This window comes from Tursiops truncatus, chromosome 19, assembly GCF_011762595.2.
Source record: "Tursiops truncatus isolate mTurTru1 chromosome 19, mTurTru1.mat.Y, whole genome shotgun sequence".
NCBI lineage: Eukaryota > Metazoa > Chordata > Mammalia > Artiodactyla > Delphinidae > Tursiops > Tursiops truncatus.
Window position 1 is genome coordinate 46,652,241 of NC_047052.1, and position 23,333 is coordinate 46,675,573.

Here is a 23,333-nt window from a genome sequence, read left to right on the forward strand (position 1 = left end):
TTCTTAGCCTAGCTTTCCAGAATTCCTATTGATTTTGTGAGCTAACCAGTCACCTTCCAGTAGCTAGCAGACTTTTCTACTTAAATTAGCCAAAGACATTTTATGTTGATTAAAAATAGGAACCTTGACGGTTAGGGGACTTGGGAGTCTCTGGGAGGTATCCTGTTGAGAAAGAAGTTATAAAGGATGAGCTGTTATCCCTAGAGTGATATCTGAAACCCCTCTTTCACTCACGCCCTGTGTTCAATACATTAGCAAACCCTGCGATCTCATGCATCATAATAAATCCCAAACCCATCATCTTCTCCCCACCTCCACTGGTTCTGCTGTGTCTGAGCCAACATCACTGCTTATAGTAGCTTCCCAATTGGTCCCTGATTTTGTCCTCCCTCCCTCCCTCAGTTTATTCATTGTATAATAGCTAGAGCGAGCCATTCAGAATGTCGATACATGTCACCCTATGTTCCCCAACCTTCCCAAAGACCTCCATCTCGCTCAGGTCCTCAACAAAGGCCACGAGGCCCCACACAATCCAGCCCTTTAACCCTTTGCCTCATCTCATTCACTCCTACTCTCTCATTTCCTCCTCTGCTCCAGCCCCGTGTCTCCTTGTGGATTCACGCACACACACACAGTCTTCTGCCTTAGGACTCTGCTCTTCTTAATTGTTCTGCCAGGAGCGCTCCCTTCCCAGATATCTGCACAGCTTGCTCCTCACTGCCTTGTGAAACCACCCATGCCACCAGCTGAAAATTCCAATTCTGGAGTTCCCTAGGCCATTTCCCTGCTTTGCTTTTCTAATGCACTATACCATTTAAAAATTTTATTATGCTTATTCTTCATTGGCCGCCTTTGGTCTTTATCAGGGAAAAGTCAAAGGAACAGCATAAAGGTATGGAGTCTACAACAAGAATTTGGCACAGTCGGAAACCTAGCTGGAGGTGAACAAATGAACTTAAAATCTGCACGCCGTTGCCAAAGTCTTGGACAGAGCATTGCTTTTCTGCTGGATGTAGAAGACACACAGCTCCTTATTTCTGGGTGAACCTCGCTGACCTGTGTCCCTTGACAGTGTAATAGTGCCTTATCTTAGGACTGTTGTGAGAATTTAGGAAGATGAAGAGGTTGGGCGCGCGTGGACACGTGGGCAGGGCTCTGTTCTCGGACGGTTCCTGCCACATCCAACAGGGGGCGCTCAGCGGGCCGTGAGGCAGAGATCATAGGTCGGAGGGATGTTGCCAAAGCCCGAGACCTTGGGCGTGACATCGATGTCAGCGGGTGGCACCAGCGAGCGTAGGGAGAAGTTCTGAAGGATGGAGGTGAAGTAGAGAAAGATTTCCATGCGGGCCATGGCCTCGCCCAGGCAGACGTGCTTTCCTGTGGGCATAGAGGAGGGCGGGAGGGAGGGCCAGAGCTGCACGGGATAATGGGAGCAGGGAGAGTGTTCCGGTCCCACCACCCCTCCGCCTCAGCTTCCTCCTCAGCATCTCTGGGGTCATGATAACACCCGCTTTTTAGGGTTATTATAAAGATGCCGTGGGTTTCTATAGTAGCTGTGGCTCGCGGGCTTAGTTGCTCTGAGGCATGTGGGATCTTCCTGGACCAGGGCTCGAACCCGTGTCCCCTGCGTTGGCAGGTGGATTCTTAACCACTGCGCCACCAGGGAAGAGGTCAGAGACTCCACTCTTAAAGGACACACAAAACCTCATGCTCTGAGGCCGGGGCAGAAGCAGTACTGTGAAAGGAGTATAGGTCAGACCCACCTGACCTTGGAGAGTCTGACAGGGCAGTCTCCAGTTGGTAGGTGGAGCCAGGCCCAGGGGGTCCTGGAGAGGCAGGAGGCAACTGGAGCTCACCTTGGAGACGTAGACACTGGGGCAGCCATTCTGAGGGGCTCGTTCTACCGTGAGGACTTTGGTGTTGGCAAATACGATTTTTAAATCCTCTCTTTAGCATATTAGCCTCAGGCTCCAACACTGTCCCCCACCCACCAGACTTTACACACCATTGCTGGGACTTCTCAGGCCAAGCAACTAATTGGGTGGGGACACAGCCCCACCCATCAGCAGGCCAGCTGCTGTAGGACCCCCAGAGCCCCCAGCCACCCCAGGACCCAGCCCCACTCATCAGTGCACCAGCACTAGTGCCAGGACCCCTGAGGCCTCACAGCCAGCCATTCGGACCCAGCCCCAACCACCAGCAGACTGACACTAGCTCTGAGGCACCCGGGGCCTTGCAGTCGGTGACCCCAAGACCCATCAGTGGCTGACACTAGCCCCAGGACCCCCTGGGCCTGGCTCCACCTACCAACTGGAGGACAGCAGCCCTAGGACCACAGCAATCCTGCAGCCTGCCCTGTCAGAACCCAGCACACCCACCAGCACCCCCTGAGCCCTAGCCCTGCCCACCAGTGAGCCAGCACTAGCACCAGGACCCCCTGGAGCTCCACAACCAGCCACCATCTTGTGTCTCAGCCCCAACCACTAGTGGCTGGCCACCTCTACACAAGGCAGGGCCTGGCAACCAACCAGACTGGGGCTAGCCACATCTACCAGACCGCAGCCCACTACTACCAGAGGGCTCATGCAGCACACATAAGGGGCACCCCTAGATCACACAGTACTGGTGACCAGAGGGGAGTATCCTACTGGGTTGCATAGGACGTCTCCCACAAAAGACCACTTCTCCAAGGTCGGGAAACATAACCTACCTACCAAGTACATTGAAATAAAAACAGTGTATTAGGCAAAATGAGGCGACAGGAATATGTTCCCAATGAAGGAACAAGATAAAGCCCCAGAAGAAGAACTAAGTGAAGTGGAGATAAGCAATCTGCCCGATAAAGAGTTCATGGTCAAAGATGGTCATAAAGATGGTCAAAGAACTCAGGAGAAGACTGAACGGACAGAGTGAGAAGTTAGAAACTTTTAACAAAGAGTTAATAGAGAAGAACCAACCAGGGCTGAATAGTACAATAACTGAAATTAAAAATATACTCAAGGGAATCACCAGTCGATTAGATGATACAGAGGAACAGATCAGCAAGGTGGAAGACAGAGTAGTGGAAATCACTGAAGCTGATCAGAGAAAAGAAAAAAGAATTTTAAAATTTGAAGACAGGGCTTCCCTGGTGGTGCAGCGGTTGAGAGTCCGCCTGCCGATGCAGGGGACACGGATTCGTGCCCTGGTCCGGGAAGATCCCACATGCTGTGGAGTGGCTGGGCCCGTGAGCCATGGCCGCTGAGCCTGCGCATCCAGAGCCTGTGCTCCGCAACGGGAGAGGCCACAACAGTGAGAGGCCTGCGCACAGCAAAAAAAAAAAAAATTGAAGACAGTTTAAGAGATCTCTAGGACAACATCAAGCATACTAATATTTGCCATACAGGGACCCCAGAAGGAGAAGGAAGAGAGAACGGAGCAGAGAACATATCTGAAAACAGAATAACTGAAAACTGGGTAAGGAAACGACATCCAGGTCCAGGAAACATGGAGAGTCCTAAACAGGATCAAGACCAAATAAGAGCACACCAAGACACATAACTAAGTGAAATGGCAAAAATTAAAGATAAAGAGAGACTATTAAAACCAGCAAAGGAAAAGCAACAAATTACATAGAAAGGAACACTCATCAGGCTGTCAGCTGACTTTTCGGCAGAAACTCTGCAGACCAGAAGGGAGAGGCATGATATATTTAAAGTGATGAAAGGGGAAAAGCTACAACTGAGACTACTCTACCCAGCAAGGCTTTCGTTCAGATTTGATGGAGAGATCAGAAGTTTTACAGACAAGCAAAAGTTAAAAGAGTTCAGCACCATGAAACCAATTTTACAGGAAGTGTTTTTGGGTTTTAGGTTCAGAAATCTTTATTAAAATGAAAAAACAACATGGCTATACAATGACACAGCTAAAATTTAAACTTAGATCTGTATCCTCTGAATCTCAAATTTCTAAACATGCTCCTCCTGAGGGGAAAATATTGGATCTATGTATTACCTGGATGTCCCCTCACACATCAATGATCAGAGACCCCCTCTCTCTTACTACAGCTATTCTCCTTTCAGTACGTTCACATAGTCAGTCCCCATGCCCAGTTTCTCCTGACACAGGAGGATCTCCATCTAATAAACATTCACCCCCTTCTCTCCTCAGCTTTACAGATCCATTTACAGATCCATTCTCCTGGGGGAAGCTCTCCCTGCCTGCAGCCTCTGCCTCCTCTTCTAAGCACCCCAACCCCCTCAGGTCCTGTGCTATTTAGTCTCTACCCTCTCCAGGTGAGGGGGCCGGTTATCAGATCTCTCCACCCAATCCAGGAAGAAGGGAGCTGGAGAGGCCTGTCTGAAGCCAGGCTGACGGACTGAGGAAAAAGGAGAGGTTAAGAGGGTGAGAAGGGAGAAAATGTTCCTTCCTGGCCTCCTCCACGTCCCTCACCACCTTGAACTCCTAACAAAGTTACATAATCAGCTCCCTATTACTCCCTCCGTGGGCAGCGAGCCAGATGGGTACGTATGGGGCAAAAACAACAACAACAACAAGCAATGTGTGTTAAGTAAGAAAAGAGCAAGAGAAAGCGATTTCAGAGTGACCAAAATCAAGAGAGAGGAAGAGTGGCAGTGGGGAGAGAGAGGGAGAGAGAGAGGGAGAAAGAGAAGGAGAGAGAGGGAGAGAGGGAGAGGGAGAGGGAGAGAGAGAGAGAGAGGGGGAGAGGGAGGGAGAGGGAGGGAGAGGGAGAGGTAGAGAAGGAGAGAGAGGAAGAGAGGGAGAGGGAGAGGGAGAGGGAGAGAGAGAGAGGGGGAGAGAGAGAGAGTGAGAGGGAGAGAGAGGGAGAGCAAGGGAGAGGGAGGGAGAGGGAGAGAGGGAGGGAGAGGGAGAGGGAGGGAGGGAGAGGGAGAGGGAGGGAGAGGGAGGGAGAGAGGGAGGGAGAGAGGGAGGGAGAGGGAGGGAGAGGGAGAGGGAGAGAAGGAGGGAGAAGGAGAGAGGGAGGGAGGGAGAAGGAGGGAGAGAGAGAGAGGGAAGGAGAGAGAGAGGGAGGGAGAGAGGGAGGGAGAGAGGGAGGGAGAGGGAGGGAGAGGGAGAGGGAGGGAGAAGGAGGAAGAGGGAGAGTAAGAGAGCCAAGGAGAGAGAGAAAGAGACAAAGTGTCAAAGAGATGAAAAGAGAGAAGTGGGGAGAGGATGAGGGGGAGGGAGGAGGCAGGGAATGATTAACTAGGACCCAGAGAAACAGGGAGAAGGCATCAGAGAAGGACACAAAACGCAGACAGAGGGAGAGACAGAGCCAGAGATGGAGAGAGACACATACAGAGAAAGGGAGAGCTAGAGCTAGAGAGACACACGCTCAGAGATGTGTAGACACAGATAAAGACTGAGAGAGACCTGGAGAGATCTAGAGAAGCAAGAAATAGAGATTCAGAGTAGAGAGCCAGAGAAACACAAAAGGACTGGGACAGAAAGTCAGAGAGAGGGGCAAAGAGACACAGAGAAGAGAACAGTCCGGGGAAGGACACAGAGACCTGCCTGAGGCAGAAACAGAGACGGCAGCAGGGAGGAGATATATAACCCAATCAAAGGGGTTGGCGACCTGGCCAGGCCTCGTGAGCAGCCAACTCAGTCAGTATTTTTTCTAGTGTGTCTTACGTGTCTTGCGTGCCAGGCCCCGACAGACTTGATCTCTTAATCCCAGCAACAAGCCTCAGTGATGATAATTGCGGCTAACACTTGGCACTATGTCCCAGGCACGTTCTAAGTCCTTTGCACAGATCTCACCTGGTCCCACAGCAACCCTACATGGTAAGTGCAACTATTATCTCCAGTTTACAAAATATGTCACATATGCTGACTAAACCCTACAGATGAAGCCATGCAGAGGATGAAGTTGATCCCCGGTGGCCTTGGCCTGCAGCGGCTTGAAGCAGGATTTTGGTTCCCCGCCAGAGACTGAGGTCGGGCCACGGCAGTGAAAGTGCTGAATCCTGGCCACTACACCACTAGGGGCCAGTGACCAGTGAAAGGCCCTGGCCCGTCAGCTGCGTAGAAATGAATTTCCACGTAGAAATGGAAAGTAGTGAAGCAAATAAAGTATTTATTAGGAGAAAAAAGTCCAGTATGTGTGGACAGACACACGGGCGGGCTCAGAGAGAGAGTCCTGCCCTCGTGGTAGTTTGAATCACTTTTATGGGGAGCTTCGTCTGGGTTTCCTTTGGTCAATCATCTTGCTTTGCCTGGTTCTGCGTCCGTATTTGCTATAACTTAGGCTCCTCCTCTGTGTGTGTGTACATCTCTTAGCCGAGATGGATTCTAGCAAAGAGGCCTACGGGTAGCTAGCATCACTTACTATGGGGTGGCGCCCCATCCCTTTTTGACCTCCAGGGAGCCTTTCTGTGCGTGTATAGACAGGGAGGTCTCCTTGATTTCAAGAACGAGGAATAAAGAGCCTTTTATCTATTATCTGGGCAGGGCCCGGCCTCCTCTCTCTACTGTCCTGCTATTGATATTTTGGAGTTTCTGTCCACAGGGAACGAACTCCAGCTGCTCAGCCTGGGGCCATCTATCTCCTGCCTCAAAATCACTTATCTGGGGCTTCCCTGGTGGCGCAGTTGTTGGGAGTCCGCCTGCCGATGCAGGGGACACGGGTTCGTGCCCCGGTCCGGGAAGATCCCACATGCCGCGGAGCGGCTGGGCCCGTGAGCCATGGCCGCTGAGCCTGCGCGTCCGGAGCCTGTGCTCCGCAATGGGAGAGGCCGCAACGATGAGAGGCCCGCGTACCGCAAAAAAAAAAGAAAAATCACTTCTCAAGGTCACCAGCTAGCAGTCAGGTGCAACACCCAGGCAATCTGTCTCCAGTCCATCATTTCAACACGTACCCTCCCAAGAGAGGAATGACTGAGGACTTTAAGGATACGCCCTCCAACCCCCAAATTTGGAGAAGTGAGGGTTCTTTGCCTGGAATCCAAAGATTGATAGCAGGAGCCCACAAATGCCCTGAAATGATTGTGCAATGTGACTGTCGTGCCCACCTGGAGAAATTGTGCACAAGTATTTTGGATCCCTGGAAGATACAGCTCTTATGTATGCCACACATGGTTATTATGAACCCTATTATGTGCCAGGCACTATTCTGGAGGATGAGGGGTCCACAGGGAGCAAAGCAAATAATCACAATAATGAAAAAATCGGTAAGAATCCCTGTCCTCATGGAGCTGTCACTTGGGTAGGAGGAGTCATTGTCAGAGGCCACCTCTGATGGCTCCTAGAGTTTGTCAAGCTGGCTCTCACCTTAAGGAAGTTGCCCTTGCTGCTCCCTCTGCCAGGAACATGCCTCCACACACCTTCCCATGATCGACTCTCAGAAGTCACCGCCTCCAAGAAGCCCTCTCTGACTACCCAATCTGAAGCAGCCCTCACCAGTCAGTATCCATCATATTTCCTTCTTTAATTTGCTTCGTGGCATTTATCACTAGCTGAGGTCATCTTATTTATTCAATACGCTGTTTGCTTTAAGACTGTCTCGTCTGCTAGAAGTTACCAATTCCACGAGGGGAGGGGCTTTGAGTTTCTTGTTATTTGCTGGAGTCCCTATGCCTACATTAATATGTCACATATGCTGACTAAACCCTTGTCGATCAGTAATGACAACTAACTCATGTATCACGTTCCCACGGGCCACTAGACGCTCCATGCTTCTTACAAGTATTAACTCAGTTAATCTCCCGGTGACCCTTGGAGGAAGGGATTCTACATGGGGAAAGCGGGACAGAGAGCTTAAGAAACTCACTCAGACTCACAGCGCTGGGCAATGGCAGGGTCATGATCCAGACTCAGCGCTGTGGCTCAGTCCCTGCTCTTCACCACTCTGCCTGGCGGGTCACCTGAGCCCGTGCATTCTGTCCCTCCACCCCCAGCCCTGGAGTGATGGGACCAGGCTCAGCACCTTGACAAGATCAGATTCTGCAGCCTCTAGGGCTGTCTCATTTGTGCCCATGGGATTCTAATTGGTGGAGGTGACTGAGTGATAACATGGAGAGGTCAATGCCATTCAAGAAAAGTCTAATGTTGGCCACATTCCCCCCAGGAATGAGAGGCACAGCACGCAGGGCCACAGGAAAAGGCCGCCAGCAGCATTGGTCAAGAGGCAGAAAGGAATAAGAGGAAGACACAGGCCACAGCCTTCACTGGGAAAGGCAGGGCAGAGGCAGCAGCATAGGACTGGCTAATCTGATTCATTCTAGGGGGCTCTGGAGCACAGGGGCTGTCCTTGTTGTCTGGTACCTGGCCCGTGGGTTGATTTAGTACTGGGAAAATATTGGCTTGCCTGTCACTGTTCCAGCGTAAGTGCCTCTCCCACTGGACTTGTCTGTCTTTGCTGTGTCCCCACCCCCTGAGAGGCTACTCAATAAATATTCACCAAAAGACAATTTAATTAAAAAGACAACAGGCTACGGAAGTATTCCGGGAAGTATCTCCCCTCCCCCTCCCCTCCCCTCCCCCTCCGTCTCCCCTCCCCTCCCCCTCCCTCCCCCCTCCGTCTCCCCTCCCCTCCCCCTCCCTCTCCCCTCCCTCTCCCCTCCCCCTCCCCCTCCCCTCCCCCCCTCCCCTCCCCTCCCCCCCTCCCCTCCCCTCTCCCCTCCCCTCCCCCCCTCCCCTCCCCCTCCCCTCCCCCCTCCCCTCCCCCTCCCCTCCCCCCCTCCCCTCCCCTCCCCTCCCCCTCCCTCTCCCCTCCCCTCCCCCTCCCTCTCCCCTCCCCTCCCCTCCCCTCCTCCTCCCTCTCCCCATCCCCACCACCTTCACCCATTCCCCACTTGGCCGGATCCTCTGATTGCATAACCTCTGTTCTGGCTCCTGCTGCTGAAACTGCTTCTTTTGGAAACAAAACAAGGGATTTCCCTGGTGGCACAGTGGTTAAGAATCCGCCTGCCAATGCAGGGGACACGGGTTCGTGCCCTGGTCCTGGAAGATCCCACATGCCACGGAGCAGCTAAGCCTGTGTGCCACAACTACTGAGCCTGCGCTCTAGAGCCCGCGAGCCACACTACTGAGTCCACGCGCCACAACTACTGAAGACCGCGCGCCTAGAGCCCGTGCTCTGCAACAAGAGAAGCCATCGCAGTGAGAAGCCCGTGCACCGCAACGAAGAGTAGCCCCCGCTCGCCACAGCTAGAGAAAGCCTGTGTGCAGCAACGAAGACCCAACACAGACAAAAATTGATAAATGAATAATTTTTTTAAAAAGGGAAGAAAAAAAAAGAAACAAAACAAACACTAACCTTGGTGATACTAGTCCCTTCCACGCACATATCTGGCACTGGTAGGAGAGCTGATTCTCAGCAGGTGTCTGGGCCAGGTGTTGGGCCGGACAGCTCTGGCCAGTGACCCCTGCAGGCTCAGACTGGCCAACCGTGCGAGTAGCACCCAGCTGGTCACCATGGGGCTAGTGCTCCCTCCTTGCAGGACAAGGGCTGCAACTGCAAGGCCGGTTGAGAGGTGAGAATGCCGGCTGCCAGCAGGTGAGGGAGGGAGGGGCCCCAGATTCTGCAGCCCAGACTTTCTGCGTCTCTGTGGCTGTCATGATTTGCCCTGAAGAGAGGCTACCATCTTGCTGATCTGTAATGTTCTAGAAGATCTGTACTCGACCTCAGACTCTTACTGTCAGGCTCTCTCTCTCTTCTTTGGGCCTCCCGCCTTCCCCAGCCCTCTCTCCCTCCCTTCCTCTCTCTCTTCTCTTTAGGGGAAAAAAAAGCCTCAGTGGGGCCTTCAGCTGTGTAAAAGGAAAGCCGAAGACTTATTTAGGATCAGAAACATCTAAGCTAATGAGGAGGAAACATGCTGCTTAATAATATTTACCCCCTAGATGTGACCGATCGCGCTGAACAAGATGCATCGCCCTCACCCCCACAGGGTGGTCATTAGCCTCTTTCAGAGTGCATTCACCTCAGCTCACAAAAAGCGCCTTTTAGCAAGGAGGGCACACTCACCAGTGTTTGGTAAGCTGTTGACTTTTGGGAGAAAAAAGTTTTTTTGTTTCATTTTGTTTTGTTTTGTTTTTGTAAGAGAGAAAAGGAAAACTGGGAAAAAATGAAATAGCATGTTTAATGAATAAACCTGTACAATTGTACTCCTTTGCAGTTACTTTCTGTTGGGTAGGTCCCCAGGTGAATTTCACAGATGTTGCCATTCAGTGTGTGTACTTTTGTTTCAGCCCCAGACTCATTTTCTTTCACTTTGGAGCTAATGCCAGTTGCATGTCTAGTTTTGAGTGTGGGAAAATAGAATCAGCAAATCACATTCATTGTTCATCCTTTTCCAGTATTTTGCTTGTTTCTGCAGCAGCAGTGTATGCCAACTTTTCCTGTATATACACCGCAGCTTAACTTCTTCCTCTACCCACTGCCTCGCCTTCCGTTTCCTTCCACAGGTGTTTGTTGATCCCAACCGCACTCCTTAATAAATATCCTACCCACCAAACATCATCTCAAAGTCTGCTTCCCAAAGAATCCAACCTGCAATGGCCATGACTGCGCAAAGCCAGCTGTCTATATGCATAGAAGTTAAGGAGTTCCCTGTGGTCTAGTGGTTAGGATTCAGAGCTTTCTGTGCCAGGGGCCCTGGTTCAACTCAGGGCCAATGGGGTGCCTTTGTGTTAATTAGAAAAAGATTCTCCCTCTAGATGGAAACAATGATTTCATCTGGGCAGAGCCATTAGTCAAAGTGCAGTTTGATGAGTGTTAGCGATACTTTCTTGGAAAAAAATGTGTCCTCCTGTGGTTGGATGTAGCTCTGCACCAAGGTGGGTGACTTGGCAGGTGAAGTGTGAGCAGGTTGCATTTGCTGCTCACTCCTTGTGCAGTGAACAGCCTGCACAACTGCACAGCCGTTCACTGTTTGGAACCCATCCTCGAGAGTCTGCCTCTCAGCAACAGGTATCAGAGCTCTAGACCCCTGAGGGGAGTCAACAGAGCTGGACTTACAGACAGATGTTGGCCACGTTACTAATGGCAGGTGGGAGCAAGGGTATCCGTCAGATCATCTCCAAGAAGAAGGCCCAGAGACTGTCTCTATTAATTAATGTAAAGGCCAGGGAATTTCCTGATGGTCCATGTAAAGGCCAGGGAATTTCCTGGTGGTCCAGTTGTTAGGACTACATACTTCCACTGCAGGTTAGATCCCTGGTCTGGGAAATAAGATCTCACATGCCGAGCTATGCGGCCAAAAATAAATAAATAAATAAGGAAGGCATGTGGCAGGGCTAGGGGACAAAGCTCTCAACCTGTTTGTAACCCTTCCAGATTCTCACAGTCACTTGGGCAGATGAAGAATCCCCTTAGTAAAGACAGGAAACACTGCCCAGAGGCAGATCCAACCCCAGAAACAGGTGTCCCGAAAGGTATGCACGCACCAGATAACGCATCAGGCACTTTATATCATTGTCCCTGAACCATCCTATAATTGTCCCCACTTTAGAAATGAATAAAATAAAATGCAGAGATAGTAAATGTCCAAGGTCTCACCTAGGAAGCAAAAGAGGTGGATTCATACTCAGGGCTAATCATCTCCTGCGCCGACTCCCTATGGAGCTGGGGGTACAGCGTCACCTGGTGGTGTCTTGTCTGAGCTGCTTCTGGAGGAGGAGAGAAAACAAGATAAAAAGGGAATAGCTAACACAGAGCATTTACAATGTGCCGGGCACTGATTTCAATGCTTTACTTAGATTTAACTTAAATTAACGTCTTTAATACCTCCTCCTAACAAGCCTTTAAGGCAGTTAATTAATAATTAATCATCTCCACCCCTCTCCATTGTTATTTTACTCTCCTTGCTTTGAAAAAAAATATTTTTATTGTGGAAGATTTCAGGCATATACAAAAGTAAATATAGAGATGTATCCATCATCGTTCAACAATGATCAACTCATGGCCAATCTTGTTTCATCCGTACTCTCAACATCCCCTCCCTCCACAACCCCCCAAAATCAGGACTCTTTTGAAGCAAAGCCCAGGTGTATCAATTTTCACCTGTAAATACTTTCACTTATATATCCCTAAAAGCATCCCCATTTTGCTGTTGGGGAAACTGAGGCATGAAGAAGTCAAATACCTGATCAAGGTCACTTTGCTGATGGGGTACAGAGGCTGGATTGACCCCAGTGGTCTGGTTCCAGGGTTTTTGCCATTGGCTATTGTGATACCTCTGGAGTGTGGCATCACTCAGACAACAGTACTACTCAGCCGCTCCTTTTCAAAGTTGTCAATTTGCTTCTCAAATTGACAAAGTTGGAATATAAACAGTAGGAGATGAAAGTACTGTTATCAGTGTTAACATTACTAAAGTCGATAACCAGACTGCAGCTGTACCAGAGAATATCTCTGTTCTTAGGAAATACACACTGAAATATTCAGGGGTAAAGACCATGTTGTGTGTAATAATGTACCCTAAATGATTCAGGAAAAGTATTAGATGTTGGGCATGGGAGAAAAATGATATTGGAAATGAAATAAAATGTTAACCCCATGTTAATCTGGGTAAAGCGCACCAAATGGATGTTTTTATGCTATATTTATTTTTGAAACGTTTTTAGGTTTGAAATTACTTTGCCCCAAAAGTTTTAAAATTTAGAAAAAGAGGGACTTCCCTGGAGGTCCAGTGGCTAAGACTCCAGGCTTCCACCGCAGGGGGCACAGGTTCAATCCCTGGTCAGGGAACTAAGATCCCACATGCCATGTGCTGTGGCCAAAAAATCAAAAAATTTAGAAAAAGAATGCATACTATACATAGCATATGATTCCCTTTAGGTGAACGATTTTTTTAAATCTTATAAAAGGACTTTTATTCAGAATTTATAAAGAACTCTCAAAACTCAGTAATGAGAAAACTTAAAATCCAATTTAAAAATGGACAAACAATTTGAACAGATACTTTTTTTGTGTGTGGTACGTGGGCCTCTCACTCTTGTGGCCTCTCCCGTTGCGGAGCACAGGCTCCGGACGCGCAGGCCCAGCGGCCACGGCTCACGGGCCCAGCAGCTCCGCGGCATGTAGGATCCTCCCAGACCAGGGCACGAACCCGTGTCCCCCGCATCGGCAGGCGGACTCTCAACCACTGCGCCACCAGGGAAGCCCTGAACAGATACTTTTAAGTGAAGTTTTAAAATAGGCAAAAGTACTCTAGATGACAGACGTCAGAATAGTGGTTCCATCTGGTGAGTATCAGCTGGAAAAGGGCAGGACAGAGCCGCCCTCTGCATATAAAAAAATTCTATATCTATTATGAGCATGGCTCATTAAGCTGTATGCTTAAAACCTTTGTGCTTTACTGTATGTAAATTATACCTACAAAAAAATGAAAGCAAAAAAAAAAAAAAAGTCAAAGGACCAGAACAGACACATCGTCATAGTCATAAAGTCAATTACTATAAAGCAAGGAAAATGAATGAACTACAGTTTTATACAATAAAAAGGATGAGGAAATTCCCTGGCGGTCCCGTGGTTAGGACTCCAAGCTCTCACTGCCAAGGGCCCAGGTTCAATTCCTGGTTGGGGCACTAAGATCCCACAAGCCGTGTGACGCGGCCAAAAAGTTTAAAAATAAAATAGAATAAAATAAAATGTAAAGTGTGTTCTCTCTGACAAAAAAAAAAAGAATCTCAAAAACATAACTTTGAGCAAAGGAACCAGACACAAAACAATATGTATTACATGTTGCACTTATGCAAAGTCCATAAAAACAGGCATTTAAGTTTGCATACTTAGGAGGTAAAATGCTAAACACCCTAAAACTCTATGAAAGTCAGGAAAGTGCTTTTCTTTGAGAGGAGAGAGGTACCATTCATGGGGAGGAGGGGTAGAGGGGCTTCAGGAATGCAGGCTACATTCTGTCTCTTTTTGTGTGTGTGTGTGTGTGTTACGCGGGCGTCTCACTGTTGTGGCCTCTCCCGTTGCGGAGCACAGGCTCCGGACGCGCAGGCTCAGTGGCCATGGCTCACGGGCCCAGCCGCTCCGCGGCATGTGGGATCTTCCCGGACCGGGGCACGAACCCGTGTCCCCTGCATCGGCAGGCGGACTCTCAACCACTGCGCCACCAGGGAAGCCCTGCGTTCTGTCTCTTAACCTGGGTTTCACTTTGTAACAATTCATTGAGCAGATACTTGTGTGTACTTCTCATATATACTGAAACAAAATATACATAATTTTCCATTGCAACTAAATCATGAGATACTAAGGGATAAATTTGATAAAATATGGGTAAGAGCTATACACTGAAAACCACAAAACATTACTCAAGGAAACTGAGTAAGACAATAAATGAAAGATACACCATGTTCAAGAATCAGATGAGTCAAGACTGTTGAGGGACTTCCCTGGTGGCACAGTGGTTAAGAATCCTCCTGCCAATGCAGGGGACACTGGTTCGACTCTGGTCCAGGAAGATCCCACAGGCCGTGGAGCAAATAAGCCCTATGCGCCACAACTACTGAGCCTATGCTCTAGAGCTCGCGAGCCACAGCTACTGAGCCTGCGTGCCTAGGGCCCAAGCTCCATAACAAGAGAAGTCACTGCAATGAGAAACCCACACACTGCAACAAAGAGTAGCCCCCGCTCTCCGCAGCTAGAGAAAGCCTACACGCAGCACCCAACGCAGTCAAAAATAAATTAATTAATTTTTTAAAAGTCTACAAAACAAAACAAAAAAAGGACTTCCCTGGCGGTGGTTAAGTGGTTAAGACTCCATGCTTCCACCACAGGGGCCGCAGCTTTGATCCCTGGTGGGGGAACTAAGATCCCAAGTGACATTTGACATAATCAAAAAACAGAAGAAGTCTACAAATAACAAATGCTGGAGGGGGTGTGGAGAATGGGGACCCCTCCTACACTGTTGGTGGGAATGTAAATTGGTGCAGCCACTATGGAAAATAGTACGGAGGTTCCTCAAAATAAACCCCTAAAAATAGAGTTACCATATGATCCAGCAATCCCACTCCTGGGCATATGTCTGGAGAAAAGTATAATTCGAAAAGATACATGCACCCCTATGTTCAAAGCAGCACTATTTACAATAACCAAGACATGGAAACAACCTAAATGTCCAGACGAATGGATAAAGAAGATGTGGTTCATATAAACAATGGAATATTACTCAGCCATGAAAAAGAATGAAATCATGCCATTTGGGGACTTCCCTGGCAGTCCAAGGGTTAAGACTCTGTGCTTCCAATGCAGGGGGCATGGGTTTGATCCCTGATCAGAAAACTAAGATCTCACATGCCATGTGGCCAAAAAGTAAAAAACTTAAAAAAAATAAAATGTTAAATAATGCTATTCACAGCAACATGGATGGAGCTAGAGATTAACATACTAAGTGAAGTAAGTCAGAAACAGAAAGACAAATACCATATGATATCACTTACATGTGGAATCTAAAATATGACACAAATGAACCTATCTAGGAAACAGAAACAGACTCACAGACTTCAAGAACAGATTTGTGGTTGTCAAGGGGGAGGGGGGTGGGGGAAGGGAGGACTGGGAGCGTGGGATTAGCAGATGCAAACTATTATATATAGAATGGATAAACAACAAGGTCTTACTGTAGAGCACAGGGAACTATATTCGCTATCCTGTGATAAACCATAATGGAAAAGAATATGAAAAACAATGTATATATATATATATATATATATATATATATATAACTGAATCACTTTGCTGTATAACAGAAATTAACACAACATTGTAAATCAACTATACTTCAGTAAAAAAATAAATAAATTGGGCTTCCCTGGGCGCAGTGGTTGAGAGTCCGCCTGCCGATGCAGGGGACACGGGTTCGTGCCCCGGTCTGGGAAGATCCCACATGCCGCGGAGCGGCTGGGCCCGTGAGCCATGGCCGCTGAGCCTGTGTGTCCGGAGCCTGTGCTCCGCAACGGGAGAGTCCACAACAGTGAGAGGCCCGTGTACGGCAAAAATAAATAAATTAATTAATTAAAAAAAAAATGAATCCTGCCTTTTACTTCACGTGATACCCAAAATTAACTTGAAATGGATCAAAGACCTGAAAGTACCAGCAAATATGAAATATGGTATAGCCATATGATTTTGATCAGTAGCTGATACAGCATCTCCTTGCTTCCTTCTCCAGCCTTCTCTGTGGACCACAGCAATACATTCAGAAGCCTGTTAGCTAACACTGGAGTTTTGGAACACTTTTCCATTGTTCGTTCACCTGCTCACTGCCTGTCATGCCGGAGGCCTGCTGTATATCCTTTTAAGATTTAAAAGTAAAAACCCAGAGGGGGGGAAAGAAAATCCCCCGAAACAAAAACCCACCTTAGAGGTTTGGGGAAAAACCTTTGCTTCCCTGTTCTCCGCTTAATTGATAGGATCCATACCACCGCTGCAATGACAATCTTTAAAAGTGTCAAGAGGCAGTCAGCGCCCAGGTGGGCTTGCAGCATGGTTTCTGTGGCCCAGACAGTTATTCTGGTGGTGCATATCCCTTATATCACGTCTGCCTTGGACAACTTTTTAAAAAAAGGAAAGAAAAAAAATAAGGTATTAAGAATCAAGATCTTCAGCTTAAGAGAAAGTGGGGCAGGGGGTTCCCAAAGTACAGTTTTACTAAAAAAAAAAAAAAGCAAAAGAAATGCTTGATTCTTTCTTTTATTTATCAGTTTTCCAAAAAATGAATTTGTTCCTCAGCATCCTTCAAAAGTGACCCATGAGGTTCTTTTTAGTCTCATGATGATTGTCTGATAGGCTTGATCACAGTGAGAGTTTCCTGGTTATGTCAGAATCTAGAGATGAAATACTGACAAGCGCCTAGAAAAGTAAACAAATAAAAGACAAAGCAGTGGGCTTCCCTGGTGGCGCAGTGGTTGAGAGTCCGCCTGCCGATGCAGGGGTCCCGGGTTCGTGCCCCGGTCCGGGAAGATCCCACATGCCGCGGAGCGGCTGGGCCCGTGAGCCATGGCCACTGAGCCTGCGCGTCCAGAGCCTGTGCTCCGCAACAGGAGAGGCCACAGCAGTGAGAGGCCCGCGTACACACACGCACAAAAAAAAGACAAAGCAGTTATCATCTTTAGGAAAAACATGCCTGTAGGAGAAAGAACAAGTAGCTATAGGTCACTACATGGCCCAGCTAGAAACTTTATTACACAGTCATAATAATGTAAACACTCAATGTTGATTTAAGTAGAAATGGCGATAAATTCAATTGAGGAACTGAGGAGAGGGGAAGAGGGTGAGTGCAGAGGGGAATTCTCACCAAAGGCATCCCAGGATCTGGTTCCTGAAGGAATTCTGTAAGAGACTGAGGTCCCTGGATCAGCTGTGTTCCAGAATGGGAGGCTGAATAATGGCCCCCTTCCCAAAAGATGCCTAGGCCCTCACACTCAGAACATGCTCCCTTACCTGGTGAAAAAGACCTTGCAGGTGTGATTAAATTAAGGATGTTGAGATGGGTAGATTATTCTGGATTATCCTGGTGGCCCATTGTAATCACACGGGTCCTTAGGAGACAGAAGGGTCGGAGTCAGAGAAGGAGACTGCGACAATGAATTGCACGATGCAGCCATGAGCCAAGGAATGTGCGCAGCCTCTAGATTCTGGAAGACGCAGGGAACAGATTCTCCCCTAGAGCCTCCCCTAGAGTTTCCAGAAAGAACCAGCTTTGCTGGTTAAAATCAAGACACCTTGATTTTAACCCCCTAAGACTCATTGTGTTTTTTTAATATAAATTTGTTTATTTATTTATTTTTGGCCACGTTGGATCTTCGTTGCTGAGCGTGCTGCAACACGCTCTAGTTGTGGTGAGTGGGGGCTACTCTTCGTTGTGGTGCACGGGCTTCTTGTTGTGATGGCTTCTCTTGTTGCGGAGCACAGGCTCTAGGTGCGCAAGCTCAGTAGTTGTGGCTCACTGGCTGTAGAGCACAGGCTCAGTAGTTGTGGCGCGCGGGCTTAGTTGCTCCGCGGCATGTGGGATCTTCCCAGGCCAGCGCTCGAACCCGTGTCCCCTGCATTGGCAGGCAGATTCTTAACTGCTGCGCCACCAGGGAAGTCCCTCATTGCATTTTTTTTAAAGCACGATCATTATCCCCATTTTATTTTTTTTAATCTATCAATTTTTTTTTTTTTTTTTTTTTTTGCGGTACGCGGGCTTCTCACTGTTGTGGCCTCTCCCGCCGCGGAGCACAGGCTCCAGACGCGCAGGCTCAGCGGCCATGGCTCACGGGCCCAGCCGCTCCGCGGCATGTGGGATCTTCCCAGACTGGGGCACAAGCCCGTGTCCCCTGCATCGGCAGGCAGACTCTCAACCACTGCGCCACCAGGGAAGCCCAATCTTTTTCTTTTTTATTCTTTTATAGTTATCATTTTTTCTGGGGGTGGGGGGTGGGGCGGGGCACACCGCGTGGCTTGTGGGATCCTAGTTCCCCGACCAGGGATTGAACCTGTGCCCCCTTCAGTGGAAGAACAGAGTCCTAACCACTGGACCCTCAGGGAATTCCCTAAGACTCATTTCAGATGTCTGACTTTCAGAACTCTAAGAGAACAAAGTTGTGTTGGTTTAAGCTGCTAAATTTGTTATAATTTGCACCAATAGGAAATTAATACACCCAAGTATCAAATCCCTCTGAAATGGGATGAAAAGGGGGCCCCATACCTGAATGATCCCCGACCTCAACCTCCTCCCTTCCATATCCCTGCAGTGGCTTTTGTGGCAACAAAGGATTGGGGAGTTCCTCTGGCTTAAACAGCCTCCTGGTCCCCCCAGTCAGACCACCTATGTCTCACCTCCTGCTCTTTGCCCAGGCTCTCCCCTCTCCCTGGATTTCCCTCCATGGATGGATTTAGGGTTCAGTGTAGATCCAGGGTTGAGATTCATTCTGGGGCCTGGATTAGCAGTCAGTTTTTACCTGGGGTCAGGGCTCCGCTGATGTGGACTCTCCTGGAATGTCCCCTGATAGTGTAAGATTGGCCACCCCCTGTTCACTGAGGTCCTGGAAGAGAATCCAGGCTCTTATTGCACCTCTTTTGGGCTTCCCTGAAGTCATCTCAGCCCTGCCCCTGCCTCAGGGAGAAATTTCTCAAAAGATTAAGGAACCCAGCTATTGCCTTAGGTGTTTATCTTCAAAAGAAATTGTGCCACCTTAATGAGCCCTGTGTGCCAAACACTACAGGAAGCATTTTACACCCATTACATCATTTAGTACCTATTCCCAAACCCTATAACAAAGGAAATTTTAGTATACATATTTTAAGATATTGTTAATTATTCATCCCTATTGTATGCTAATAACTAGGGAGGTTCTAAGATCAAAAGGCAATCAATTCCTTCAATGAGGTAGAGAGATAGTGGGAGTATAAATCCAGATTTCAAGGTTCCAAAGTTGTATATTTAAGCACTATAATTCTATCCTAGATCTCGAATCTTTTCCATATGATTCTCATGATATTTCATTACTTTTAACTCTCGGATACCATGACTTTTTAATCCAATTTTTAATCTACCTCTAGTGAGTTTCCATCACTGTTTAACCATAGGGGGATCTATTTATCTGTGAAGGTTTAAAGCCCTTTGTCTCTCTGCTAACATTTTTCATTCCAGTGTATCACTTTATACATAATTTTCATTACACAGTATTTTATTTATATTTACAGTGATTTTAAAGTTAAGTGTGGGAAAAGATTATAGAAGAAACTTTTTCTCTGACTTCAAAACATCTGGATGAAACACGTGGACAGGTCAATCCATCAAATTTTTACTACATATTAAAAATGTATGATTGAGGACTTCCCGGTGGCGCAGTGGTTAAGAATCCACCTGCCAATGCAGGGGACACTGGTTCGATCCCTGGTCCAGGAAGATCCCACACGCCACAGAGCAACTAAGCCCGTGCGCCACAACTACCGGAGCCTGCGTGCCTAGAGCCCGCACTCCGCAACAAAAGAAGCCACCGCACTGAGAAGCCCGTGCACCACAGTGAAGAGTAGCCCCCGCTCGCCACAACTAGAGAAAGCCCACGCGCAGCAATGAAGACCCAATGCAGCCAATAAATAAATAAATAAATTTCCAAAAAAAAATGTATGATTGAATGAAGGCTACACATTTCATTCAGGTATTTAATATCTGTCAGATATAGTGTTTATTAAAATTTACATGCTTTTAAGGTAGGTTCAAGTGAGAGACTGAGTTTGATTACAAAGAAAAATCGAGTTGCTTTCTATAGGTACCAAACCAGTTATTTCCAGTGTTTAAATAAGGCTCCCAGAAATGAAATGCTTTCCAATTTTCCTGTGTATATTCGGTACTATGATGTACACACATTCCAACCTTCCCTAAGAATGGATAGCTTTTAAAACAAGTGTCTTTTTACTTACCCTTATTTTGATAAATGTCATTTAAGAAAAAGAAAGTGTGAAGGAACACACTTGAATTTTTCACAATTTCAGAGAAGGACAGAGAAACCGTAGTATGCAGGTGAGTACTTAAGAAATATCTTCAAAAGTGTGAGTTTTCCGTTTGATACAATGTTGCCAAAAAGAAAAAAGCCCAGATTAGGAAAACCTTAGTAGATAATATCAAGAGTGCTTTGTGGGTGTGCAATTTTATTATATTCCTGAGACCCTTGGGCATTAGTTTCAAACAGCCCATTTATGGTTATCCCAGATGAGTTGGCAGACAAAGTTCCTTGGGACAGAGTTCTCCGTAGGAATGCTTCTTTTGTACAACTAGTTACCTACTGAATTAAGGTTGGTATCAAGTCTCCTCTACTGCTAGATTTGTTTTAAAATAAACTCATTTGTTTTAAAAAAAAAAAAAAAAAAAGAAGAAGAAAGAAATTGTGCCAAAGGTTTAGATATCAGAATGTCAACAGGGAGAGGTTCCCACCAATGCCTCTGGCTTCTCCCATCACACCCTGCACCTGTTAAGCCGGGATGCTTTGTGTATCTGCCACTCCCTGACTCTGGCGTCATACATACTGAGCAGAATTCTGTTAGTAAAATGAGTCATATTTATTCACAGATACAAGAACTAATTAGGAAAAAACTCATTCATCTTAAGAAATATAATTTTGCTTTTTATATTTAACAATTGCATATCAACTTATGAAAAGATTTCTGTTTTGATCACTTGTGTACAAATGAGTTGTATTAAAAACCCAATTCAGGAGGGAAAATGTTAATTGCTTAGAGCCTAATGGTCACAAGAAAAACAATTATTTAATTTCTATTTATTTACATATATTTGTTGGGCATAAATATGATAATATGCCACTAAAAGTCATTTAAGCACAAAAATATATTAGGATAAAATTGTGTGGTGGCAGTGGAATGAAATAGAACTTCAGAGATAAAAAGGAAAATGTTAAATTAAAGAAAAAGATGTTTATGTCTTTTTTTTCTTATTTCTTTTCTTTAAATGGTTAATAGTGGATCACAGGTCTCAAAGATTCCACTGCACATATTTAAAAGAGTGGCAGGGACATCCCTGGTGGTCCAGTGGTTAAGACTCCTCACTCCCAATGCAGGGGGCTAAGGGTAATCCAGTAAAGATCCCTTACACAGCAAGGAATATCCTGAGTGCGGCAACTAAGACCCGGCCCAGCCAAATACATACAAAATAAAACAATAAATAAATATATATATTTTAAAAAGAGTGGCATACCTTTTATTTTTAAATGCCAATATTTACAGTACACCAGAAATTGCAACAATTTAAACTTATGAAAAAAAGTTTGCCATCAATTTAAAAATGTTCAGACGTAAACTTTTTCAAAATGTTTTATGTGCTACGTAAGCAAAAGAGTTAGAGAACTCCTGGGACTTCCCTGGTGGAGCTGGGACTTCCGTGGCGGCACAGTGGTTAAGAATCCGCCTGCCAATTCAGGGACATGGGTTCGATCCCTGGTCGGGGAAGTTCCCACATGCTATGGAGCAACTGAGTCCGTGCACAACTACTGAGCCTGCGCTCTAGAGCCCGTGAGCCACAACGACTGAAGCCCGTGCAGCTAGAGCCCATGCTCCACAACAAGAGAAGCCACCACAGTGAGAAGCCCGGGCACCGCAATGAAGAGTAGCCCCCGCTCGCCGCAACTAGAGAAGACCCAATGCAGCGAAAACTAAATAAATAAAATAAAATAAATTTTTTAAAAATTAAAACAAACAAAAAAAGACTACTGCTCTTCAGGTAACCGAGAAGGAACTCAGTCAAATTGTGGTACCAAATTCAAGGGTTCACAGAGGAGGATCCCCAAAGCTATGATTTTTAAAAACACTCAACTCTGGTCATAAATTTTACAATATTGGTGAAAACTTCCTAGAAAATAGTAAGCTGGGGGGAGTTCCCCGGTGCTCCAGTGGTTAGGACTCTGCACTTTCACTGCTGTGGCCCACACAGTGCAGCCAAAATAAAAGTTAAAAAAATTGTTTTAATAAAAATTTTTTAAAAAGAAAATAGTAAGTGAGAGTAGAAGTATCTCCCGTGATCTCCAAGACTGACACAGAATTCCAAAAAGATAAATGTTAATGCAAAATAAATATTAGCTACACATCGTTTTTGAAAAGTATACAAACTCTGGCAGGGAGTTGGTTGAGTACCTCTCCTCCACCTGCCCAGTGGTGCTATCTTCCTCTCTCTGGAGCCCCTCACCCTCAATCTTCTTGATCCCCCCTCTACTCACCTCCAAAAGTAAGGATTCCAGGGGCTAGGACCCAGGTCTTCTCCTTGCTCTCTCTCCTGGGTGAACCCAGCTGTTCCCAGGACTTCAAAGGCACAGGGCTTCTGTCTGCTAAGGACCCCACACCTATGCCTGCTGCGCAGATCTGGCATCTTCTGGCCCCTGTCTGCCCCCTTCCCATCCAGCCACAAGGCCCTTGCTGGGTGTCCATGCTACCTCTCAGGTCTCAGGACAGGCTGATTCCCCACCTGGAATGTTTGCTCCCCTCTTTCCTCCCAAGTCCTGCCCCTCCTTGAGGTGAGACACCAACTCCCACACTTGCCCCCCAACACTCTGTGCTGGAATCATCATCCACAGCCCTGAGTTCCTCTACTCTGAACCTCCCAACATGCTGTTCCCACTGCAGGGAACACTCTTCCCCAAGATCTCCCTCTACTCATTCTTCAGAAGCACATATGCTCTCCTCCAGGAAGACCTCCCTGATACGCACTACTCCCAGGCTGGAGTAGGCACGTACTCTGCGTTCCCACAGTCCCCTGTGCCTCCCCTTTCCAGGACCTGACCCCTCTGCCTGTGCTTCCCCAGTCCCAGCCCAGACCACACTGGGCAGTCAATGTGACTGATCTGACTACCCCACCAGAGGCAAAGCTGTCTCTGTCACCACTGTGACC

General features: G+C 47.3%; 1 long non-coding RNA gene across 1 annotated transcript in view; it reads right to left on the minus strand.

The window, feature by feature from the left end:
- LOC141277152 (uncharacterized) overlaps window positions 1-23,333 on the minus strand; it is a 35,636-nt gene that overhangs the window by 4,398 nt on the left and 7,905 nt on the right. Inside the window, exon 2 of the long non-coding RNA XR_012327999.1 lies at window positions 11,501-11,610. This is a non-coding gene — a long non-coding RNA (uncharacterized lncRNA). The remainder of the gene's footprint in view (window positions 1-11,500; window positions 11,611-23,333) is intronic.